Source organism: Cricetulus griseus, chromosome 3, assembly GCF_003668045.3.
Source record: "Cricetulus griseus strain 17A/GY chromosome 3, alternate assembly CriGri-PICRH-1.0, whole genome shotgun sequence".
Taxonomy (NCBI): domain Eukaryota; kingdom Metazoa; phylum Chordata; class Mammalia; order Rodentia; family Cricetidae; genus Cricetulus; species Cricetulus griseus.
In genome coordinates, this window is record NC_048596.1 from 208,727,981 (window position 1) to 208,754,490 (window position 26,510).

General features: G+C 37.6%; 1 protein-coding gene across 6 annotated transcripts in view; it reads right to left on the reverse strand.

The window, feature by feature from the left end:
* Zeb1 (zinc finger E-box binding homeobox 1) overlaps positions 1–26,510 on the reverse strand; it is a 161,195-nt gene that overhangs the window by 91,119 nt on the left and 43,566 nt on the right. For 2 of the 6 annotated variants that reach the window (XM_027405467.2, XM_035442771.1), the window contains one exon: positions 17,574–17,709. The exons of 3 other annotated variants lie outside the window; for them this stretch is intronic. The gene's annotated coding sequence lies outside the window, so the exon portion shown is untranslated. Of the gene's footprint in view, positions 1–16,445; positions 16,496–17,573; positions 17,710–26,510 lie in introns of all 6 variants that reach the window. One more of the 6 variants, XM_035442770.1, reaches the window with a different exon arrangement.

Sequence of the window (26,510 nt, forward strand, 5' to 3'; positions counted from 1 at the left end):
TGGAGGTGGTAGTAGATCTGGGAGGGGTTGGGAGAGGGAGGATGAATATGATCAAAAGACATTGTATCAATTTTTTTAAAGAATAGAAATAACATCTTAAGGCCAGGCGGTGGTGGCACATGCCTTTAATCCCAGCACTCGGGAGGTGGAGGCAAGCAGATCTCAGTGAGTTCGATACCAGTCGGGTCTACAAGAGCTAGTTCCAGGACAGCCTCCAAAGCCACAGAGAAACTCTGCCTCAAAACCCCCCACCAAAAAATACCATCTTAAATTGCCTCCACACCATATAGGAAAATGAGGGTAAATATTTAACATTGTAAATTTCTGGATCTCCATTTCAATGTCTGGTACAAGGGTACTGTGTAAATAATAAATTACTCAAGCTTAATATGGCGTTATCATTGGAAAGTGAGATCAAACTTAATGCTTTATTGCACTTTGTATTATTATAGTGCTACAACAAACAATGAATAGGCTTAACATTCAATTACACTAACTTTGGTATGGACATCTACATCAGAAAGAGATAAAGAATACACTTATAAGTATGTAGACAAATAAATTAAAGATAAGACTAATTAAACATAATAAACATTAAATTATAATCATTAAGAACATTTAATCAAGATAGTATTATAGGCTTGGAATATTACTTAGTAGTAGAGCCTTGCCTGTTATGAGCAATCTCCAGTACCCTCCCCACAAAAGAAAGACAAGCAAAGAATTGTACTTGTGACTAATGTTAACCCTAAACCTGACCTCACATGTAAAATCTGGGAAAATCGCTTTTCAAGAACCATGCTTCTGGATAGGACATAGACAGGAATGTGGATCGTCTGGTAAACACGCCATATGTTCTTTTATCAACAGGGAAGGGTACAGGAAAGGTGGAGTGAATTTTAAATATGTCACACATCTTTCTATAACAGGGTGGGGATAGAGGGATCTGACATGGGCATTTATCACCAACTAGCCCCTGTGCTGAAGTCCTCAATGCCCTGGATATCAACCTAGGTACTTCTTTATTATTTTTTTTATCGTTTTTTTATTTGAATTAGAAACAAGATTGATTTACATGACAATCCCAGTTCCCTTCTCCCTCCCTTCCTCCCCTACCACCCCCTCAACTAAAACCCTACCTATCAAAATACCCTTTCTTCTATTCTTTATCAGTGTTTAAGCTTTACAAATTATGAATAATGCCTCCATCAACCTTTGAGATATATGTTCCTTATTTAATATACCAGAAGTCTACTTGACAATACTACTATTTCTAACCAAGTAAAGACTGAATTTTACTTTGCTGAGGGTTCATGAGTTACAAAAGAGAGATAATTGATGATAAAGGTTTCATAGAGTGAAGAGGATAAGGATGCCACCATCAGATATTCTACAATGAAGTATTACAGGTAGAAACAGAATAGTATTTAAAATCTCTGAGCTACCAGCTCACTGATGGAGACACAGAACTAGAAATTTATTACTGAAAGTCATGAGCCCACTTACTAATGCTTAAACTTCCATGTGAGATAGTTATGTCACTTGAGACCTTGATGGCATAATGATACTGTGTTTTGTCTTTGAAACAACCAACTATAAAAAGAAAATACATTAACTGCATGAATATAAGACAAAAGTTTGGAAAATACATTTAATTTGTATACTATTACTTGAAAAGAAAGAAACAACATGTGCCAAACATAGTAACCAAACATTAGTTTTCAAGTGGCAACAGTAACCTTCAGTGACCTACTTAACAGAGGAAACAGCTTGAAGCCCAGAGACACCAAGCCATTTGCAAAGATCCTGTTGAGGACTGAAAGTAGTTCAGGTTTTCACAGGCAGCATAGAAGACCATCATTTGTCTACTAAGAAAAAACTTGGCATGTCTGGTGGACTCTGCACAAACTCTCCTGGGTGTTTCCAAGTTGTCTTCCTTCCTTTTGACAATTGTGTGTATGTAGTCCCTTTGCTCAATAGCTTTTGCATTGTATTTTAATGCCATTACCAGTGTATGTTTGTCACCAAATCCTAAGTCCAGAGCTTTCTTACCCCTGAATTTGTGATCACACATTCCCTTCCTTTTCACTAAAATGTGTCAAAAGCAACTTCTCCCATCAACTACATTTCTATCTTCTGCAGAAAATTTCCCCAGGCTAAGGGTGGGGGGAGGGGAGATGTGATTTTGTTTGACTAGTCCAAAGGAAACAAGGCCTACCACCTAGAGGTGAAATACATTCACCCCTTAGCCTGTCCTCTGATCCATGCTCCTTGTTCAGCCATGCTACAGGGTCTATGTGGATATGTTTTAAGTATCTATGACATAGGTTATATTTAACTTCATTCTTACAATCAGTGCCTCATACAATGTTATGCAGAATGATCTAAATGTACATTCTTTTATGATTTTAAATAAAAAACCCCAATGAAATAAATCTGTCTGTCCACTGTTTGCTTCATGAACATGTCCTTATGATTGAGGAAGAGCTGCACATCAGTCCACTAGCGAAGCCAGGCTTCAGCACTAGGTCACACATTCAGGACACAGGACTTTCAACACTGTCCCCAGGATGACAGCAAGTCTCCTGCTTAAACCTTTAGCCTGCTGGCTGCTCCTGGTATCTCTCTGGAATTCTGTGCAAGCTCAGGACAGGTTTTCTAAAAGGTTATGGCATTTTGGACTAAAGCCACAGAGAGACCTAAAACTAAGTCACTGATTCCTTAAAATGTTGCTCATCTTAAATATAGGCATTTATTCAGTTTTAAAGATGAGATTTCACAAAAAGTGTCATAATAAAAATTACTCTTCTTACCTATTTTTAAAACATTGTTAGCTCTTTGTGACCTGTGTACAGATGGGGACACAGGACACTTTGTGGCCACATGCTTTTACTACATCTGCCAAGAAATGCCATGGCCAACAATCCCTGCATTCTTTTCTTTTCTTTTTATTTTAATTAGAAAGAAAATTATTTTACATGTCAATCACAGGTCCCTTTCCCTCTCTTCCTCCTCTGCACCCCCCCCCCAACTAACACCCTACCTATTCCATACCCTTTCTGCTCCCAAGGGAGGGTGAAGTCTTCCATAGGGGGTCGTCAAAGTCTGTCTTATTCTTATATGGCCTAGGCCCACCCCCTTGTGTCTAGGCTCAGGGGGTATCCCTCCATGTGGGATGGGCTCCCAAAGTCCATTCCTACGCTAGGGATAAGTACTGATCTACTACAAGAGGTCCCACAGATTTCCAAGGTCTTCTCACTGACACTCACATTCAGGGGGTCTGGATCAGCCCCATGCTGCTATCCCAGCTATGAGTCTAGGGACCAAGAGCTCTCCCTTGTTCAAGTCAGCTGTTTCTGTGGGTTTCACCAGCCTGGTGTGGACCCCTTTACTCATCAGTCCTCCTTCTCTGCAACTGGATTCCAATTCAGCTCAAGGTTTAGCTGTGGGTGTCTGCTTCTACTTCCACCAGCTGTTGGATGAAGGCTATATGATTTACACAATGGAGTACTACTCAGTAGAAAAAAAATAATGGAATCTTCAAATCCGTAGGCAAATGAATGGAACCAGAAGAAACCATTCTGAGTGAGGTAACTTAGTCACAAAAAGACAAACATGGTATGTACTCACTCATATGTGGATTTTAGACATATAGTGAAGGATTACCAGCCTATAATCCACACTGCCAGAAAAGCTAGGAAACAAGGAGGACCCTAAAAGAGACATACATGGTCCCCTGGAGAAGCAGAGAGGGACAAGATCTCCTGAGCAAATTGGGAGCATGGAGGGAACTAGGAGAATGAGAAGGGGAGAAGATGAGGGGTGAGGAAGACATGATGGGGCAGGGAGGTTGAGTTGAGGGACGAACAGAAGAGAGCAAGATAAGAGATAATATAATAAGAGGGAGACATTATAGGCTTACAGAGAAATCAGGCACTAGGGAAATGTCTGGAGAGCTACAAGATGACATCAACTAACAATCTAAGCAACAGAGGAGAGGCTACCTTAAATGCCCTCCCCTGATAATGAGATTGATGACCAATTCATATGACATCATATAGCCTCCCTCACTCTTTTCTACTCCCTTAAGTAACAGGTGTGTCTCCTGTACCAGCAGGGTTCTAACACCATCACTTCTGGCTGGCACTCATATAGCAAAGTTACAGATTTTCAGAAAATCATCTGAATTGCCCCACTCCAGTCTCTTCAGATCCCTGTGGATTCAGGTAACCCGGTACCTCACCCTGTACCACCATTTATTAGAATAGAGGGAACTATCATTAAAGCAGAGGTTTGTTTCAGTTTGTTCTATAGTCAATAACATCAGGGAAATGCTAACAAGGAAGAGATCTAGAAAAATGGGTCTAGGCATTTTACAAACAGTACCTTCCACTTTAAATATTTGACCACTGTAAAACTATCAAAAATAGGAAACTAATAGGCTTCCTTAAAAAAATCAAAAGTGTTGAGATTCTGAGTTTCCACACTTCATGTTCTAAAGTCTTTGTAAAAATAAAACTTACTAGTACTGCAATAAATTCATGAGACAAAGGCTACTTCAAAAACAATAGTAAGAAAAAGTGATTATCAAATAATAAAAGTACTATACTGAAAAGGAAGTATCACTTGCTTGGCACATGTGAGACTCTGGGTTCAAATCCCCAGAGAAGAACTACAGAAGAAAAAAAGAAAGCAAGAAAGACTATCCTAGAATAAACCAACATTCAGGAGCACAAATCACTTTTGCTTCTCAGATTATATAACTGTACTGATCTGACTTCATAGAGTCTCTATATGAGAAATGTGATTACTTTTGATATCATATAAGAAAATTTTACCAAGCTTCTTCATTACAGAATATCTATATACCCATATAATTACATTGAAATTGGGCCAAATTTTCTATGTCTTTGAGTCATCATTTGAAAAATAACTCCTAGTCTGGTAATGTTATGAAAAGGAATGAGACTCAAAGAGAAGAAATCTCTGCTTCCTGTCCTCTTATTATATTTCTACTATGGTATAGGCCACAGTTTGTGGGACTTTGCGGCCTAAGAAGATATCAGACCCTCATCTGAAAATTAAGAATTATACCAAGCATCTGGCCCATTTTAGAATGGGTCCTCTACATAGATCACACACCCATGAAGCAGGTCTCTTGTCTTGTGACCTTGACCATATTTGAAGGCCTCTCCTGTCAAACACTCACATCCTCTAAGGTCACCCATCTCTTATCTTTCCAATCTTAGCCACCGTGTGTCTCACTGGCAGAGACCTCCTTCACCCTCTACTATTTCTACTTCCAAATCAAATAAATAAGAGGGGGAATGCAATCTGAGCAAGATCAAAGTCAGGGCCCACAGCTTAGCACAACACTTCCCAGTGGTACCACAGTATCCAAACTCTACCCCAGTGCACTGCAAGACTGGGGTGCTGTGCAAAAGCAGGGGGTACTGCAGAATGGCTGCTTGCCACTGTTTTCTGTAACGGTGTGGTAAAATCATGTCAAATGGGAGACAAGCCCTTGCTTGTAATCAGAACATTACATTAAAAAAGAGCACAAGGTCACTAAACTGGTAACTTTTTCTATAACTGAGTATTTGCCACAGTGCTGTGCATAGCCAAGTAAAGATGTTTAAAGCACAGAACCAGAGCTTGTATTAACAAATTAAGAAGCATTTATTATTTCTGTGTGTATACAAACAGCAGATACATTTATCATTTGACTTTCATTCATTGATGAATTATGGAAAGCCATTACAGAAGTCCCTAGCATGTGAAAAGCAATTGTTCTCAGCTGTAATAATTTCTTCTCACTTTTTTATTAATTTTTTATACATTTTGATGATGTTTTTCTCCTCCCCAGATCCTCCCACCTTTCTACCCACCCAACTTTGTTTTCTTTTTCACAAAACAAACAAACCAAAGAACCAAACCAACCAATCCTCCACACACACACAAAACAAAAATCAAACAGACAAAAACCTTGGAAAGACAAAAACAAAAAGTCTACAAAAATACTACTGACTTCATTTTGTGTTGGCCAATTACTCCTGGGCATCTGGACTGCCTGAAGTGTGGTTGGCACACACAGTGACACTCCATTGGAGACAACCATTTTCCTTTGCCAGTGAGTATCAACTGCAGCTAGCTTCTTGTTTAGCGGTAAAATGCATTTATTACTTTTCAGACAAGAGAACTGCTGAAGAAATGCAAACATTACGAAGAGCCCAAAGTTAACAGATTATAGGAAAAGAGCACACGACAATCAGAGGATCAAAGGTCACACCAAAAACAATTTTCAGGAGCTAGGAAGATGGCTCATTTGGTAAAGGCAGACACGGGACTTGAGCTTGACCCCAGGACCCACATGAAAAGGTAGTGTGAGGAACACCCTGGCACCCAGTACTAGGAAGGCAGGGCCAGGCAGATTCCCTGCTGCTCACTGGCCAGCCATCCTCTAGTCTAATTAGCAAGCCCCAGGTTCCAGTCTAGGTGAGTAGCATCCTTAAAATGACACACAAGGTTACCCTGTGACCTCTACAGCTATACACAGATGTGCAACACACACACACACACACACACACACACTCTTCAAGTCTAACTATAGTCATAAAATTAAATATCCTGTTTCAATTACATTGTTCCTGCTTTTAAAAATCTGATTTAAATTTTTAAATATCCAATAGGGTAATATACTTAATATTTAATATCTAGAAATTTAATATATATAACCACTCTGTTCATAGCAAATGCAGTTTTATTTAAAATTGTATGCATTTTCAGAAAATTTCTTTTCCTATTAAAAGATATCAGAAAATATAATTTCTGCAAAGACATGCTAATTTTACTTTCTCATTAGCATTACCAATCTCTTTACACTGAAACCAAATTAGATATACTGGAACATATATGGTCAGTCCTGAAAACATATACACCAGTAACACAGCAAACAGAGCAGATTATATTTAGGAATATATGTATATATATAGACACTTGTGCATGTAACAATTAATGGAAAGAAGCCATGAGTATGGAAGAGAACAGGAAGGGGTATTTGGGAGGTCTTTGAGGGAAGAAAGGGAAGGGAGAAATATTGTAATTATAATCTCAAAAATAAAGTCAAATTTTATGGTAGTTCTTTGAAAAATTAATTTCATAATACCAAAACTGAATTTGCAATGCAAATAATATGCTAGGAAACTCTTAAGATCCATACATTTTATTTTGATTGTATATGCACATATGGATTCCCATGGAGACCAGAGGCGTCGACCCTGGAGCTGGAGTTACAGGTGGGTGTGAGCTGCATAAGTGCTGGGAGCTGACATGGGTGCTCTGGAGAACAGGAAGCACTCTGGAATGCTGAGCCATTGTTCCTGCCTCACTGAGTATCTTACAGGAAGAAACAAGCAAACCCCACAGGACTTGACCCTCTCGTGCCAGATGAGAGATGAACAACCCAAGATTCTGACTTGAAAAATGAGCTTCATAAGGACTTGTCATGGAACAAAGCACTATTTTTAAATGTATAAAATAAAATAGAAGCAGGCTTATTTCACAGTTTTCTTCAAACAAGGCGTTATGTTGGCGCTTATTAAAATAAAGACTAGTTTGCTGCCATTACCTGGGATGAGGTCATTATTGGCTTCAATGGTAAAACCAAGTAACAGAGAAACAAAATCATTCAATGTGTGCAATTCAAACATTTCTGTTTTTAATGCCCCCATGTATGTGTTCCGTTATTAGTTAACTTCAGCCATTCTCAAAACATGTCTTGGATTAACAGTTTCAACACCACCTTATGGATTTGGTAACTTTTTTTACATATTCATAAGCCCCATCTACAGAACCTGAACGACAATGGCAGAGTCCATGCCTGAGCAGCTCTCCAGGTGATTCTGCTGCCTAGAACTTTTAAAACCAGTGGCTTAGCAGGCCTTCAAAATGTATGGAGTTTCTTGAATTTTGTATTAACAGTATCTACAGATAGACAAATCTGCTCAATTTAAGAGAAACAAGAAATCAATCATACAAATACCTAAAACCTATTCTTTTCCACAACACTATAAACTATACACAGGAGGAATTATGATAAAAGGTAAAGACTTCATCAACAAGTCAATGGGCTGAGAAAACAGAAATGACAAAATGACCGTGCATAATAACTATAATTTTATCAATGGAGGAGTAAACACATCATACCCATGGAGAGAACACAGCACATGAATGGAACACAGGGCAATGCCTGCTCACTAGGTAGCAATCAGTCTACCACAGCCCGGCAGTAACAGCTCCAGCACCATATAGGTCTAATGCAGACCATTTGCCAGAATGTGTGCATCTCTGTGTTTTTATTATTCAGTGTATTCATTTTCTCATGAGCTTACAGAAACACTCCTGCTCATGTCATAAAGTTTACATTCAGCGTACTGCAGTCTTCTGCAGTTCCCTATATCTTTCTCTGCTTGCTTTCCTATCAGGATCTTTCTTGCTTGATGAGCCACATTTGCTGTGAGAACCAAACTTGAGCACCTTCATTTATCTTTCCTTCTTGTCATTGAAACTATATGTCCCTTGTTCACTCACAGCTTTTACTTCAATATTTTTGAACATATAACTTTCTAGGTCCATTTTAAAACAAATAAATCAAGCCAAAGATACACATCTACTTTAATTCCCTACATAAAGAAATTTTCCATGAGGCCGTAGGGACCTCTAGCTAAACATCTAGAGCAGCCTTCCTGGCTCCAGTACTGGATGGTAAGAAATTGGAAAGTGTTGGTATATAGCTACAACCATTGTAAAATACAACCAATAACTTTAGCTCTGTTTTTTCATTCTCATAGGAATTGAACTTTCTATTTTCACTACAATATTTTATTGCTAAATAACTTAGAGATTTACTAGTAGTTAATAAAAACCCCAAACAATGAACTAAGGAAAACTGACCTAAGTGTAAATTAAAGTTTGTCAAAATAAACTCCAACCAATCAACCAACCAATATATTGCCTTTGTCCCACATTCGTGTGTGTGTGTGTGTGTGTGTGTGTGTGTGTGTGTGTGTGTGTGTAATCCATGCAATCCTTTTTAATAAGAATGTCAAAATAGTTCTTGACTTTGAGGGTCATAAAAACTAAGCTGAGAGATGGATTTGGTGCATTAGTCATAATTTGTTGATTTCTGCTTTAAACAGTTGTACAAAAGGTTACACACAATACAGATGAGTCCAATTTTTGAATTAAATTTTTAAAGACACATTACATATTACAGAAAAGATCTATAATATGTATAACCAAAAACCAATTCCTACTTAAAATGAAATACTGAGTGGTATAATACCAACCTGCTAGACAAGATATAGCCATTGGTGCAATGCTGGTACAACTATTTTGGCAGCTGTCAACCACTTCCTGACTATTTGAGGCCCGCTCCATTAAAGAAAGTACTGGCTTTGTATTGGTCAATGGTCATGACTAGGAAGGACATGGACCATATGGTAGGATCTACTACTGTTATTTTGCTAAAAGAATATGTAGTTAAAACTGCCTTCTAAATACTTAAGGTTTTATCTCTAGACTAGTGTAGCTCCCAGTCTTAGTCAATGGGTGATAGTCAAAGTGGAGACTCAACCTGGTCAGAGCACTGCAAGTAACTGCTGAGTGCTCAGCATTAAATGGGCATCTATATAATCTTCTCTGAGGTACAGGAGACACTGTAGAAGAGGATAAAAGGGTGCTGGGGAAGAATACCTGACATGGCCACTGCAATCACCAACACATAGCAGATGTGACAACCTGTATCAGGAGAGGATGACCCTATCCCAAAGGATACAATAGACTTTGATGACACCCTATGGAAGGCCTCACCATCCAGGGGGAGCAGAAAGGATATGTGATAGGTAGGGTTTTAGTTGGGGGGTGGGGTGGTAGGGGAGGAGGGGAGGGAGAGGGAACTGGGATTGTCATGTAAAACAATCTTGATTCTAATTCAAATTAAAAAATCTGCAAAAAAAATTATCAGTGATTACCAACTAAGCCTAAAATGAGAAAAAGGACTATACAGAGCTGAGTGAGTGGCTCAATGATACTTACTATAAGTAAGGCCAGCACAAGAAAGAAAATGGGGCTGTGTGGAAACCAGAGCTCTGCATTTGTTGTTTTCCATGTGTATACACATGTGCATGTTTGCGACCATGTGTGAGGTTGATGTTAGGAGTCATCTTCGATGGCTCTTCCATTTTGTTTCATTAAAGCAGTCAAACGAAGATATGCTGATGTAGCTAGTCTTGCTATTCAGCTTGCTCTGGAGAATCCTGTCTTCACCTTTCAAGACTGGAACTACAGGCTTGCTGTTATACTTACCTGGCATTTATGTGGGTTCTGGAGACCTGAACTCCAGCCCTCATTCTTATATAAGAAGCCCTGTAACCACAGACTCATCTCTCCAGCCCCCCAAACCAGATCTTTAAAAGAAACTTTATTCTGCTGGAATGATAATGCCACCCACCCCCACCCCAACTCCTATATTTGAAAGCTTGGTCTACAGTTAATGCAACTATTTAGGGAAGGACTGGGAGTGTGGCTTTGTTGGAGGAGTATGTCACTGGGGATGGGCTTATAGGTTTTCAAATTCCATGCCATTCCATTCCTAGTTAGCTCTCTGCCTTCTGCTTGAGGATCAAGATGTAAGCTCACCTACTACTCCATGCCTGCCTACCTGCTGCCACGCTCCTCACTGTGATGGTGATGAAATTTAACCCTCTGGAACCATAAGCCCCAAATTAAACACTTTCTTTCATTAGTAACTTTGGTCATGATATTTTACAACAGAAGTTTTTTTTTAAAAAAAGTAACTATGACAGCTACGGAATTGATAAGATAATCACTATCACATATGGTTATATAACCTAATGGATACACTGAACAGAATTATCTCTAAAGTACTAATGAGAAAGAAAAACAACTTGTTGTTTTAAAAATTTATTTATTCTTTATGTGCATGAGTGTTTTTCCTGCATGAATGTCTGTTTACCAGATGCCCAGGTAAGCCAGAAGAGAGAGTCAGATTCCTTTCGAACTGGAGTTGTAAGACAGTTGTAAACCACCATGTGGGTTGGGAATCAAACCCAGATCCTATGGAAGAATAGTACTTTTAATCACTGACCCATCTCTCCAGACCCAAGAAATACCGTTACTCCAGAAGGAGAGAGACAACTTCCATTTAAGAGATCCAGAGTTTGTGACAGCCACTCATGGGTCCCAGGACAGAATGTGAACTTGAACACACAATAATTTCACCTCTCAACTCATGTGTTTGTGAACAAAGATAAACCTACATAATTACCATATGTTGACAAAGTGAGTTATACTTACAACCAAAAAACAAGATCAAGTGGCTGGAGGTGTAGCACAAGGATAGATGGTATGCTTAGCAGGCAAGGTCCCAGCACCAACCCCCACACCACACTAAAACAAAGACAGTAACTCTGGCTTTTACTGTATTCTGGTGGAGGTTTGAATGATTCGAAGCTAACAACCTGCACAAACCTAATCCAACATTTCCTTTCTTCTCACACAAGCTGTGGTTTCTGAGTTTGGCTAGCTTCTCACTCTAACTGTGGCTGTATTTTTTCTGTATCCACTGTTCCAGATCTTGGCCCTCGTCTTCTTACCATACCTATTCAAACTGTACATTTCCACAAAGACCTCAGTTAAATTCTACTTCTGGCCCTACTCTTTTGGATATTATAGGGCACACTTTATTTCCCCAAAAGTTACTACTGTCCAGTTAGCACAATTGGTTAGTCATATAATAATTTGTATCACTACAATGTCATTCTATGTTCCAAGTCTACAATCATCATCATAGGCTTCAGTACTGTTACAAACATGATTCATAATTAAAACATAATTATTAAATGCATTTATTCAATGGCCTATGAAAACAATGGTTTGGCTGTTAAAGGTAAATATAAACTGAAGACAAAACTTAGAAAGAAAAAAACGCAATAAACTTGAACATTGAATTTTAAAAAGTGATGTGATAGAACCCAAAGCCAGATGAAATCTTATAAACTGTAAAGCGTGACCACAATTATTTTGCTCTTGCCCTCCCCCACACTGTGATGAGGTAATACACTGTCCTGATTTTAGTTCAATTTGTGGTCTAAAGATAGACTTGAACCATCACTGATGGCTATAAACTGTTAAGGTTACTCAGTAGTCCACTCTTCCTAAGGTGGCAGTCTCATCTCTGTAGGAAAGTTTCCAAAGGTTCAACCCTGCCAGGCAGGTCTGTGGGGCAGACCAGGTTTTCCCCTCCACCCCTGGGGGCAGCACTTCCTGCAGCGCTTTGAGGTTGTGTTTTTCTCCTTGGGCAACCTGCCTACTCATGGGTTCAGACTTATAACTTTCCATCAAAATTTATTGAAGATTTATTTCAATCTATTAGAGTCTTCCTGAGGAACTAGGTTAATCACTTCAAATAAAGAAGGTCACTTCCAGGTGTGATGATCGTACTAACTAAAGGTGAAACTATAATGATAAAAATGCAATTGTTAAGCATGAAGGCATACCAGGCAGTGGTGGTGCATGCCTTTAATCCCAGCACTCAGGAGGCAGAGTAAGGTGGATCTCTGTGAGTTCGATACCAGAGGTCTATAAGAGCTAGTTCCAGGACAGCCTCCAAAGCCACAGAGAAACACTTTCTCAAGAAACCAAAAAAAAAAAAAAAAAAAAAAAAGCATGAAGGCATTTTAATAATGCCCTTCATGTAAAATACATAGGAAATGCTATTCTTGCACATAAATTTAGTGACACCCTGGGAAAGTTATACTGTACATGTGTACACAGATAGGGAAACCATCGTGAGACACATTGATCAGAAGTGTCCATGGAGACCAAAGGGGAATAGAAGACAGTTTTCCATATGCTAAAGTATCTTTGTTAGCCCAGGTGCTAATGAATGTACAGCTAGTTACTCACTGACAAAGCCATGAACACTGACTTGTGGGAAACAGAACAGTGCAATGCTTGATATGTACCTCAACTATCAAAAGTCAAACTCATTATTGTCCTCTAGCACTAAAATTCAAGCCACCCACTCTCTCCCCAGTATTTGGCCTTAACAGAAAAGACCATCACTAACTTCTGCCCATGTCAGAGCCTATGAGCTAGTCATAGGTGTTCCTACACTCTCCACTTCCTATCTAGTTAATCCTTCCCACAGCTATATCTATAACATGCCTATTCTTCATCTTCATTGCCACCATACTAGCTTAAGCCCATTGTCCCTTTCTTAGCTTCACTGTGAAGCCTGCTGGGATTACATAACATTCTACAACACAACAATGACTAGTAACTTGCTCAACAACACAGATCTTACGGTTTTGTATCTGGCTTCCTTCACTCTAATGAGCACATCCTGCGTATTGGTATTTTTATAAAGTACACAGGCATACCATGGGTATGTTAGGAACACAGGCAAGAAGTTTCCTCGATGAATGGGGGGGGGCAGGGCTAGTGAGAAGGAGAGAAAAATGACGACTTTGAGACACTGGTGATGCTTACAAAGGGTTCACTTGTGAAAATTCTTGAAGCTCTACACCCCCAGTATGCTCACTGCTCTACATGGGCAGCAGGCTTTGGTGGAAAGTTTTAGAAAAAATACAAATCTGGTATCCAGTAGCTTCTTTCTGCTCTTAATATGAAGGTCAAATGATGAATACCTAATAGACCGGGAAGGCATTGCACCATATACCCTTATTAGCCATGCTTGAAAGTCTTTGGTCTTGAGTATGCTTTGTCCTCCCTTACCCTTCAGGGCCTTCATATCTGCCATGCCCTCAACCCAGAACTCTATTCTGGCTCCCATTTTGTTTTAAAGTTTCATTTCTACAGCTGGAAGTAAACTATTTTCTGACCTATGCCCTCTGCTCCCCTGTGCAACTCTCCAGCACACATTTTCCATAGACCGAATTATAAGGGTAGAAAATGCATTTTATTACCATTCTTTTGTTACAGTTCTCCTTGTAGTCAGTAGTTGATTACATAAGCTTGATTATGTCCTATCTAGGAATATGAAAGGTAGCTATGGATATTTCAAAGCCTAAATATTTCAGTAAAAACTGAAATTGTGAAGAGCTTTTGATACATAAATATGAAGGAAATGAGAGATAAATGCTAAGTTGTTAATGCAAAGAAAGACATGCATGTGGATAAAGAAAAATGTGTTTAATGTTTCTCACACTTGCCTGCAAGTCCTAGTGCAAACAGCAGCATTTGTAACACTATTCTTAAAAACATAAATAATTGTTTATGTAGCATGGATGTCAGATTATTTTTGATGGTAATGAAAATCAAGTATCCACCACTAACTCTATGAGTTGAATGATTAATGTTTCAGTTTTTTGAATGAGAGGATAATATTTAATATGCCTATGTAGAGTTTAAAGAAATTATACATACTTATATATATATTTGCAATGTTTCGGAATGGGTTTTAAAGTTTTATATGGTGAATACATCAGATAATTGCAAATTATTAAATTCCTTATCCCTGCCAGGCATTGGTGGCACACGCCTTTAATCCCAGCACTTGGGAGGCAGAGGCAGGCAGATCTCTGTGAGTTCAAGGCCAGCCTGGTCTCCAGAGTGAGTGCCAGGATAGGCTCCAAAGCTACACAGAGAAACCCTGTCTCGAAAAACAAACAAAACAAAAAATCCTTATCCCTCAGTTTCTTTATAAGTAAAATGATCCCATGACACTATATCAGCAGTGGTTTGACAAAGTTTTGATACAAACTCTTTGGGGATGTGATGAAAATTAAGAATCAGATGCCTAGCAACAAGGAGTATACATAGAAAATGATTAAGTTACCAGGTGTTTTACAAACTCTCTTGATGGTCACCCAAGAACTCTTGGATTAAACAGGGACTAAGACTTAAGTCTCTTCCTGTAGTTTTAAGTTATAGTTTTAGAAATAATGTTGAAACCTTTAAACAAAAGAAAACCAATCATGTGAAGAAAAATGAAAACCCAAACACAAGTCATTGATATGCTCTTTTCTGTTAAAAATATTAGCTAGAAAGTCTAAACACCTTATTTATATATAGATGCAGGTTTAATTCATGCCTTAGAAATCTGAAGTTAGGCAAAGCAAGATTCATACATAAATCTAAGGTATTTCCATACACAGCAATGTGTAACACTTTATCTTTCAGATGACAATAACCCTCCACCCAAGTCCACCACTGCCAACCGGCTTTGATTCCTTTTCAGAGTGAGGAAGGAAAACACACCATGAAGATCATGATCGGGACCTTCAAGCTACCTGGTTTTAGGAGGAGAGCTATCTTAGAATTTCTTTAAAATAATTACTTTTTAAAAAGATTTATCTATAATTCTAGCTCTCTGAAAGATACAGAATTATAAACATACCCTCTCTTAGTTAGACACAGTCTCCTATGTGTGAATGCATTTGAAATGCATGATAGCTATGCTCTAAGAGGAAGAAACTTCCACTTGGTACTGCCAGTTGGGAGTATTTATTTTAATTTTATGTGTATCAGTGTTTTGACACACATTGGTGCCTACAGGCCATAAGAAGGTATTAGATCCCCTGGCACTAGAGTTACAAATGGTTATAAGAATTCCTGAGTATGCTAAGAGTTGAACCCATGTTCTTTGCAAGAACAGCAAGTGCTCTTAACTGCTCAGCTATCTCTCTAGTCCCCAAACACTCATAAAAAAAAAAAAGACGTGTGCAGGAATTTTAGATTAACTATAACTTTACAACAATAATTTCACAATAAAGCATTAATAATAAGAAATAACCTGTATTACTAAGCATCACCTTACAATTTCAGTAGGTTTATGTACTACTCCCAAATTTCTTCCCAGCTGGCTGAAGAGTTATTATATTCACCCACTTTCTTCCATGCCACTACAAAGTTTCAAAATATGCAGCATGCTCTCAGAAATAAACAAAAGCAATGAACTCTATGCTACTTAGTCTGTGTTAGAGCTACTTAAGGGATTTGAATTTTTAAATTACCTGCAACAAGACTAGCTCTGACCACTGAACTATTTATATACCAAAAAGTGAAATGGTTCTCAAGGCCTTTCTGTGGAGGTCTAAATTCTCCCTCTTCTCATTCTAACAACAGAGGCAAGGGATATTTTCCTACAACACATTCTATTAGGCAGACACAGGAAGGCCAGTGGTTTGAAAGAGGGTGATGTTAGCCATGTTTTAGAAGTAGGGCTGCCAAACATGTGCAGCTTGTCTCCAAGACCAGTAAGAAGAGGTAGGTGAAAGCGGACAGGTGGCAATCCTTGTCACCCAGCCCTGCTATTCCCTGTTACCAATGCTAGAGTACCCAGGGAATTGTGTTAGAATTTAGCTTTTGTTGAAAGCAAAAGTTATCTATCTAGTGCTCACCTACTTCTCACATAGCATTTTCAAGATCAGCACACATCTTCTTGTCCTCCCTAGAAAATGAATGACGCATGATGACATTTTCATCTAGGGTTAGCCATTTTGAGGTGTTAATAAATCAACAAAAGAACCATAAGGTTTTCTGCTGTTCAAGTCTAATAAGTCTAATTTATGTCTCTGCCCTAAGTTTCTCCTGCTGGAGTCAATGTTTTTATTCTCTATTTCCTGAAGAAATGAAGTCCAAAAGAAAAAAAAAAAAGGTGATTTTTCAGCATTTCTTTCTATTAGGACTTGACATAATGAAAGTGATGAACATATGTTTCTGAAACATTAAGAAGACCTTTGTTTCTGTACTTTTTGAAGCTTTAATTGATTGCAAATGATTTTAGAGTTCCTCTGCAGTAAAGACAAGCAGCAGCTTCAGAGAGAGAATGAACACCAGCACTTCAAAGTTGACTTATCAATTTAAATGGTGTCACCAGAGTGCCTAAATTATGTGATTATTTCAAAATTCTTGACTTCAAATCTAAAGACATTCAACAGTTTTGCTGAGGAACTAAACTCAGCAGTTATATACTGGTGTAGATGCAGATTGACTGAAAAAATAAGTTTTAGTATAATTGGGTTCCTGTGTATGCCTCCCCTCCCCAGGTGTGTGTGAGTGTGCATACATGTTAAGTACAGTGACAGCCAAAGGTCAATTATGAGTTTCTTCTTGGATCATTCTATATTCTGTTTTGGAGACAGGATCTCTAATCAAACATCTATGCTAGCTGGACAATGAAGTCCTGGATCTGCCTGTCATTACCTCCCCAGGGTTAGACAGAGGCTGACACACCAAGGCTGGGGATATAAATTCTGGTCTTGTGCTTGTGTTTCAGGAACTTTATTGACAAAGAAGCTCTATTCCCAGGCCCCGATTAAAAAAATAATAAGACAAAAATTAAAAAAATATTATCTATAGGGAATATTCCATTTATAAACCATAAAAATTCTTGATGGACACATAATATCTTGGCCACCAGTGGTGGTCCAGGTCTGATGATCTCAGGCCTTCAATAAAGCATTCCAAAACCAGTCCTGCTTTGGAAGCTTGGGCCCACATATGTGCACTCACTACCCAGTGCTTACCTTTAGAGAACAAAGTGGCTGACACAAACTGACCAAGCTCTCAGCCCACCTCCAAGAACACTGAAAAAGATCTGCGGATGGTTCTTGGTGCGGGAGGAACCGCTACAGTCTTCTTGTGGTGGAAGTTAAGATTATCCTGAAGGAGGAGAGAAGAGTGAAACATTACCCTGAGACCACAGGGGCCAAGTTTATGTTCTAGATCAAATTGAGACAATTCTAAAAGGTCACATTTTCTTCTTTAAAAAACTATGTTCTTTGTTACACATATGCACATATTATGCCCTTCACCAGATCTTAGGGTAATTTAAACTCTGCCTTATCTCTGGGGAATTAAAAAATCGAGAAAAACCTGGGAAAATCCTGTGTTGTAAAATGATCACAATCCTATACTGCACTTTAATAAATATGATTAGTATAGCCCAGAATCTGTCTGAATCAGCCTGTTAGAGCATAAGGGCCACAGACTCCTTTTTTTTTTTTTAAAGATGTGGATTATCTAGTCTTGGCATATTTAGTAAGCAATAAAATTTTCACGAATAGAAAGAATATTAAACAACTAGTCAATATTTGCAAAGTCAAAAATTACATAAAATGAAATAATTAAAAGACTATGCATTTTGATTTTGAAAATATGCCCTTTAAAATTAACAATATTAATAATATAAATCTTAACCACCTATTACATGTTAAGAAAATGTTTCAAAATGATCATGAGAAAGAATCAGAGTATGTTATTATAACCCACACCCCTGACAAGGAACAGAATAGCACACCTATGTGAAAAGTTATGAAGTATGAGAATATTAAGAGATGAAATGGCTATTTATATTTTAGCATTTCTTTTTATCTTATGGCAAGTTGGACATGAACACCTATAGCTCTAATTCTGCCTGAGTAAGTTGTGACATCACACTGAAATCAGAAGATTTCAGTCCATTCAGTCCATATATAGTTTAAAGAATAAGTGTAGTTCGTTCACTTTTTTCTTTTTTCTCCATTTTTAATTTAAAAACAAGATTGTTTTACATGTCAATAGTTTGTTCACTTTTTAAAGATGTAAAACGTAATAAACTAAGTCTCTTCATTTGTTTTCCATTAACTTATAGATCATGACCGAATACAGGCAGCCTTCTTAAAGTGCTGTCCAACTATTCAGACTAATTAATTTTTTAGAAAAAGGAGAAATGCAGAAGTTACATGGTCAGAGCTTTGATAAGGTATTGTGTATAATTTAAATAATCAAAGCTGCAAGGACACCAGACTCAAGAAAAGTTCTTCATAACTGACTCTATTTGACTGCACACTCTCAAAGTGTGATGCTGGTTTGCAAGATAAACTGAAAAGTCAACAGTGCATTTCATTTCGGGACAGAGTTTCCAAAACCACAATGTGGAAATCAAAGGAAATTCAGGACTCATGCTTACTCTGAATTACTGAGTTAATGACAGGACAAAGTTTTTGAAAATGTTTACAAACATCTTGATATTTAAAATGTAGTGGCCTTAAAGGGCATCTACTTTAACTTGTCTGTTTGAGACTCGGTTTATATCAACATATAGTAGCTCAATAAGCATGCTAATTTATGATGGTTAGTATGTATGTATGTGTGTATATAAATGTAAATATATTCACACACATGTATATACACACATTATCAAAGGCATAGTATCCAACTGCTAGTAATGATAAATAATATGTAAATTATGGTGTGAATATAGCATACAAATTATGTATACACATACAAACAACCAGAGCACAGACTTGGCTAACACTAAATTACAACTGGATTTGATACTTCCAGTGGTGCCTCCCATCTACTCTTCTCCTCAGAAGTAGTGGAAATTGTTTAAATAATTTAGTGAAATCATCTGGTAAATCAGGAAAGGCCACACACATGTGCATGCACTCATATGTATTTTATGATAGACATTACTGTGTGTTTTTATTTCCTTTCCCTTAAAAGGCTATAGTGTCCTTTTGATTGACACTAACTGAGACCTCAGTACTGCTTCGCAGTGCTTCCTACAGAGGGTTTGTAATGACTACTCCTGCTGTGTAAAACTTGCTTATAAAGATTCAGTGTAAAGATGAAAACATTTTGCTACCTTTAATGATTTATTATTAGAACAAAAGAATCCTAATCAATAGAACAAAAAAAATCAATCTGAAAATTATACTAAAGAACTTTTACATTTCCTTTATAAAAAGGGTTCAACACCTCATCCTAGTCAGAATGGCTAAGGTAAAAAACAATGACAGCAAATTCTGGCAATGGTTTGGTTACACTGTGAGCAGGAATGCAAATGGGTACAGACACCATAGAAATCAGTGTAGAAGCTTCCTAAAAATCTAAAGATTACCATATAACCCAGCTAGAGCATGCTTGGTATATGCCCAAAGGACCATGTACCCACCATACAGATAACTTGCACATCAATATTTATAGCTGCTTTATTCAGTAAGAAAATGAAGAAGCCTAGATGTCCAGAGGTTAGGAAACTATAAGGGGAAAGGAGAGGGGAAAAAAGGGAGGAGAGGGGAAGGGAGAGGAGAGGTGGAGAGAGGAGGGGAGGACAGAGAAGAGAAGGGGCTTTGAGGGAGAGCAGGACAGTAGAATAAATGAAATATTAAAATGGATGGGATGAGGGTTAAAAGGTTTAAGGGGGCTCGTGTTGCAGGGAGATAACATGGAGAAGATAATGAGAGGAAAGTCAACCAAAATTATGTGAAAAAGCCCAAAGAAAATCTGCTATTTTGTAAGCTAATTAGGAAAAAACTTTTTAAAGTCTGAACAGAGGTTCCCTGCATGGGTGGATAAAAATGCTCTCAGACTCTGTAAGGTTGTTAAATGAAAATCTTGGTGCCAGGGATGAGCTGGTCAGAGAGGCCCTGAAGTCTCCTAGACAACACAGGCTACTGCCACTATTGTTGGTTTCTCACCGTTGGTAGAGATACCACACACTTTGGGGGTAGGACATAGAAAGATGAGTCTAGGACTTACAGAAGCTCCTTCTTTGATGACTAGCTTCACAGAGTCAGACTGACTTGGGAACTAGGTGGAGAATTGTCATCAACAGTCATCCTCAACTGTAGACTGTGCCTTGCACTACTGACCTGCCAGGCAAACAAAGGCCTACTGATTTAATAGTAGCATGACTGTTTGGGGGATAACCAAACATTTCTAATTGGGTTTGAGGCTTGCTCCACACGAGGGAATTCATTTCTGGTACTGGAAACTTGGTAAAAAGCCCATGGCTAAGGAGGATATAGATCCTAGTGGGGAATCTATTGTTCTTGTATTGCTAAAGGGATATGATGCATCTGTCGAATAGCCATAAACACATATGCATATAGGCACATATATGCATGTGTGTGTGTGTGTGTGTGTGTGTGTGTGTGTACACGTGTGTATGTGTGTGTGTGGGTGAGTGTGTATATATGCCCATACACTATTGTTGCTGCCAGCTTTGGTCAAGGGAGCTTCTTTCTCCAGTGTACAATGGTTACAAAAGAAGCTCATAACTAGCCAAAAAGTTGAGAATAAGTGTCGTTTGAATACTCAGCCTCAAATGAAACAAACTAATACTCCTCCCAAGTTTAGGAAACATTATGGAAGAAGAGACAGAAAGAAGGTAAAAGCCAGAGGAAGGGACGGGGTAGTGTTGTGGAATGATGCTTTATAGCAGTGTGGCCACTGAACTCACAAATTTCCAGCAGCTGTGATTATCTACACAAACCCTCCACAAGATCCTGCTGCTCTCCATCACAGCCCCTCCCCATCCCCGAGGTGGTTAGGAATGAGAAGGTCACAGGCCTCATCTCTCCTTGAGCATCACTGGCAGTTCAGTTTGCTGGGGGAAAGACATTTTGTTCAGTAATAGCCACTGAAGTTGATCAAACTCTTGTAAATAAATTATCACCGTGCCCTATAAGCAATGGCATCACACACACTCACACACACACACACACACACACACACACACACACACACACACACACACACACACACAGTATAAGGGGGACTATTTGACAACAGGAAGGGGATCATCAGGAGTAGGATAAGACAAGGACAAGAGAATGAAACTGGGGTGAATATGATGAAAACACATTATATACATGTATAAAATGTTATAATGAAGCTCATTATTATATATAATTAATATTTAATAAAAGACACAGAAAAAGAAACACTATACTCAATCTCAGCAAACAGCCTCCAAGGCTGTAAACAGAAAACAGATGATTCACGTTGGGATATTTGGGAAGCTCTGAAATAATATATGCAAAAACCAATAATGCATTTTCATTTTACAGAATGAATACATGCTTTTTCAGGACAGAATTCTTTACTAATAAATCTGGAAATTAAAAGCAACTGGTAACTTCACAGCTTTTCATTAATGTGGAAAATTAGGGATACACACACACACACACACACACACACACACACACACACACACACACACACACACACGTCCAAGACAGAAATATACACATTCTGTAAATTGACAAGTTAGGGGACTAATCATCTCAGAAGATTTATACTCTCTATTCTATTATTCATTTGTGGCAGGGCAGAAACCTAATCTTGGAGTTCATGATTCAATTTTTTTTGTTGTTGTTCTTTTTGTTTTTCGAGACAGGGTTTCTCTGTGTAGCTTTGGAGTCTATCCTGGCACTTGCTCTGGAGACCAGGCTGGCCTGGAACTCACAGAGATCTGCCTGCCTCTGCCTCCCAAGTGCTGGGATTAAAGGCGTGTGCCATCAACGCCCAGTCATGATTCAATCTTAAAATCCCTTAAATGCCTCTATTCTTTTGAAATGAGTAATAACATACAATACACAAAGAGTAAATCCCCAGTAGATACTTGTTAACAGATTGCATCAGAACTAACAGCGGAGGTGGAGACTGTATCCAAATATCTTTCACTTAGCATCTTACAATGAGAGAAATATTTCTACAATGCAAAGCAAAAGATATACTAGATTATAAAACATAAATTTAGGATTATTTTATGTATTAAAAGTTTTAGATATATTTATTTTACAAGTCTGAGTGTTTTGCCTGTATGTACTTATTTATGTATGTGCCTACAGAGGTCCGAGGAGATCATGTAACTCTGAGAACTGGAGTTACAGTTTGTTGTAATCCACCATGGGGAGCTGAGACTTGAAGAGTCTGGGTCCTCTGCAAGAGCAACAAATGCTTTCAACTGCTGAGCCATCTCTCCAACCCCTATTTTCATTTCATTATTTAAATTAAAAATATTCATACTTAAAACAGTTGAGTTAATTCACTACACAAGTTCTGTTTTGCATATATAAACTTCAAAGCCATAGAATCACAATTCAAAGAAAGTGTCATCTGAAATTTCACCCTGAAATTGTTTTTCAACAAATTCATTAATTGAGAATTAATTAATTAAGTGTGAATATATCTGTGTAGGATATGAACTTAAAAGATATGATATTTACAGAAAGCTTTACAACTTAAACATTAATTCTCATGGTAACATAAGGACTGCGAAGAGAATACTTTTTCAATAAGATGACAAGCATCACTATGTCCTTTTAGGGTTACAGCTGGACCTACTGATGAAAAGATTGGGGTTTTCATAAAGGGTATTCAGCACAATCTTTTCATTCACAAACTTACCATACTTTAGTTTATCTTTTTTATGAGGCGTTTGATAACAGGTGTTTGATATTTTTTGTTAGATGAGAAGAACCACTCTTATGTGGCTGGGACAGGCAAGAGTCTTAGGCTAAATGCTAAAGTGACCTTGGTCCTAGAGATGCAATTATGGTAGCCATTTTAAAGTGGCTGCTGAGGAACCACAAGACTGGGTGGAGATTCGCCTGCCCTATTACTCTATAGCAATTATGATAACAGGTCTTGGTAGTGATTACAATCTGTGTATTAGAGGTAAATTCTTTGGAGTAAATGACAACATACACATCACACAAAGTCATCTATTCTGTAATCATGTCAGGTTACTTCACTGGTGCTGGGGATTGTTTTTGATAACAGAATTGTTATCATTATTGTTACTGTTATGAACAATAAAATACAGAACCATGCAAAACACTTTCCACATGTGAAATATTGTTCCAAGCATTTAATATACATAAAACAATCTAATTTTCTGTATGATGTATACTGTTTCATTTCAGACAGAGGGAGCCAGAAGCACAGGGAACTCTTAAGAATGTGAACCCTCCATTTGTAGGTGTTAACAAATCTAGCTAGTCTGACCTAGAGACCTACTTCTTAATGACAGCATGGAAGTCCTTATGCAGAAGTGCCTGGCATAACTTTATTAGATGGCATGTCTAACGTATAACCCAAGACAGGCATTATGGGTTTGTAACGAATGACACACACATGACAGGCAGTCCATCCATGTTCTGCCATATTTACTATGCTTTAGTAACTTAAAGATCTTCTACAGAAGTTTCTTGTATTAAGTAATATATATATATATATATATATATATAGTGTATATATATATATATATATATATAAAGATTGTTTTGCTTTCTATGAAAATACTTTTAAAGACTTCCTGACAACTTTTTATGCCAAATTGAAACCCATTTCAGGAGGAAGGTAATTAGTTTATTCATTAGTTAAATTACTAACACACAAGAGGGTCAACCCCTGAGGTACCTTTAAGAAAGGACGTTGTTTTTGCAATGCCACAAGTTACTGGGTGGTTTTTATCTGTTCAATGTCTGTGTTCTGTGTTCAACTATAACCCAGGGATCACAGGCTTAGCACTGGCCCCCAGTGTCCAGTGCAATCAACATCTGACACAAAGCAGGCTGCCACTAAATAGTCATTTGATGCATAAATGGGATTTATTCTTCTATTATGTTTACTCAGCAAAGACCTACCATAACTGGCAGTTTAATATATCTGGTAATATCTATCTCACATAAGATTTAGCACATTGACAGTTATTGCCAGGATATTAACTTTAAAGATAGGACAGAATTTTGAAATGAGCCCTCATGGTTCAAAGCAGCAAGAGTTTAAACTTCCAGTTCCATACCATTTTTAGTTACAACTTACTTCTTCTGACAATAGTAGCTTCAAAGACCCAGATACAAGTTATTAAAACATATAGTGCATTTGCTGCACCATAGATACCCTAAAAGATTCCCAATAGCCTTTGTTTGCTTCAGAAGCCATTAATAATCATTTCAACAAAAGAGATGCTATGCATCACCTCTACCTGTGTTATGTATGCAACAGTACTTTTAAAAAGATGCTTACTAACATATTTAACTGTACAAAGTGAAGGGTTTCATTGTGATATCTTCAGATAGGCATACACTATACATTGGTCATGTTCACTCCTCATTATCCTCTCTTATACCTTTGTGTTTCAGGTTTCTTCGTGTAGTGAAACTCTTTACCTGACATCTTAGGCCAGTCACATCTAACTCACAGATCCAAAGGAGTGGTCAAAAAAAAGAGAATGCTATAGACATCACAAGGCATGCTACACAGTAAAGAATGTTTCCATTTCCCCAGGATACCCCTCCTGAGGCTCTGGACTGTCTTACATCTCTAAACTGACATCCTCAAATCAGAGTACCTAAGAGACAGCTTGGGGACACCTGAGTATATACAGATACAATCACATAATTCTCAGGAAAATATAAGGTACTTAATTTGGAATTTTACTACTTGAGAAATATTGGTCTTAATTTTGTGTTTAAATGTTTAAATATTCAGTGGTAAATTAGAGAAAGACCATTAGTTCTAAAAACATGAACTTTTCCGATTTTGGTTTCATGTGTGAGATGAACAGTTTACAATAATGTTGCATAGTTTATAAAAGGTCAGAGAAAATATCTCAAGACTGCAAACATAAATAAAGCAAAGACAAAAGCAAATGTTAGTCAGTGCCAGTGTAAGTACAATTAACACATGGTAAAATTAACATCCAGGCTAACCATAGTTTGCAAAATATTCATTATCTAACATATGAAAATAACTATTATTTTTCAAACATTACTAGTGTCTCCTTTAAATGAGATTGTATCATGACAGAAGTGCCAACTTTAGACATCCAAATGACCTAATATTTTATTTTTCAAAACTTAATGATGCATAAACCTTAAAAATAAATGTGCAAGAACATAATTTTTACATTTTAACAGGGATAAAATTTATAAAGAAATAGTGCCTTTAAAATGTCTGCTTGTAACTTTCTATCAGTTGGATAGAAAGAACTTGGAGTTTTCCATGCTTAATTTCTGAAGTACTGGATCTAATTAGGAATTCTCCCACTGATGAAATTCTCAACTAAGAATTTGGCTTTCATGAGCCTCTATTGCAAAGGTTTAAGAAATTTAAGAAACTATAATAGAAGTATAAAAATGTATGATTCCTTGGTCATAAGTAAATCATTCCAAGGTTTTATTTAAAAGATGTTTAATTACTACAGTTGTAAAATAAAAGTTCATATTGTTTCACTTTTTAAAATCTGCTTTAGTTGTATCTCAACTTTATTGCTTCTCCACTCACAGCAACATATGCTATTTCATGGGTTTGTCTGTGACTACAATTCTACCTTTAGACTGAGGTAGATGTTGTGATCTAGAGTACTCAGGACATGTCAACATCTAATGACTGCATGAGAGATGCTGAAGCCAAGTGCTTGTCACAGGGGGCAATTCTGATACATTTGTCATTAAGCTATGGAAAATGGCTAAGAACATGGCAAGATTTAATAATATAATTTTCACATTTCTAGTTAAGCAAGAAAATTTATTCAAACTATTTGTCTCAAAAAATTGTCTGATATGAAACAGTCAACTGAACTACTATGCAGTATTAATATTCTAGTCTTTATCAGTTATTATCTAATTATCATAAAGCTACAATGTCTATGAGATGGTAACATAAGCTTTGATAAAATCTGG